General features: G+C 35.4%; 1 protein-coding gene across 1 annotated transcript in view; it reads right to left on the reverse strand.

Annotated features, from left to right (window-relative positions):
- The window catches only part of LOC119594353 (3'-5' RNA helicase YTHDC2-like), a gene marked incomplete at its 3' end in the record, with an annotated part of 122,633 nt that overhangs the window by 33,576 nt on the left and 88,198 nt on the right, over window positions 1-859 (reverse strand).

The following is an 859-nucleotide window of genomic DNA, read 5'->3' on the forward strand; positions in this document are numbered from 1 at the left end:
ATCTGAAATCTTGTGCTTTACACCCTTTCATGTTCCTGTGTAAGAAATCAAATTTCAGCTCATATGAAAGATTGGATCCTAGTAAACATAATTCTAAAAATCATAAAAAGTTTTATAATTCCACTTTAATTACTTTTTTTCACGAAAATATATTTATTAAAAAGGAAGCATAATACAAGAATTCTAATTGGAACCTATATAGTTTCACCTTTTACAATTCCAATTTAACCAAAGCTGTATCTCCTGCTTCTCTACCTGACTGGCAGGTAGTTTCCATAATGCTATTCAATTTGAATATCCTCTATCTCCATATAATCAGACAACATATTATAGTATTTCTCCTTTGCACAACCTTAATCCAGACTTAAAATCTACTTAAGCAAGGGCTTGATGACACTGATTGTTTGTGGATTTCTCTATACAATGTAGATATTTACACAAAAACACTCATACACAGAATTTTGACTCAAAGGTTGACAAAGAGAACACAGAGTCCCTGAGCCAGGGTCAGGTCTGGGGACTTATTTTGTGACACCCAATCTGTCATCCCTTCCCCCTCCTACAGTCCTGCAGCACCAACCCATGCTGGGAAGAGCCATGGGTAAGCAGAGGCCAGTTACTAATGCAATGAAAGAGGGGGTACTTATGGAGTTTACTTATATTTTGGTCTTTCTTTTATTCCTAATAATAAAAGGAAATTATGAAGAAGCTAACACAACAACAGACCATATGTACTTTAATACACAGTTGTTATCTTGCGTCCACAGTATGAATAACAGTGGACTGCAGCTCAGTTCCAGATCCGAGTTGCCAGTATTTAGATGCTCAAAAATATAATTGATTATGTAAAGGGTTTATC

The sequence above is a fragment of the Penaeus monodon genome, chromosome 33 (assembly GCF_015228065.2).
Source record: "Penaeus monodon isolate SGIC_2016 chromosome 33, NSTDA_Pmon_1, whole genome shotgun sequence".
Taxonomy (NCBI): Eukaryota; Metazoa; Arthropoda; class Malacostraca; order Decapoda; family Penaeidae; genus Penaeus; species Penaeus monodon.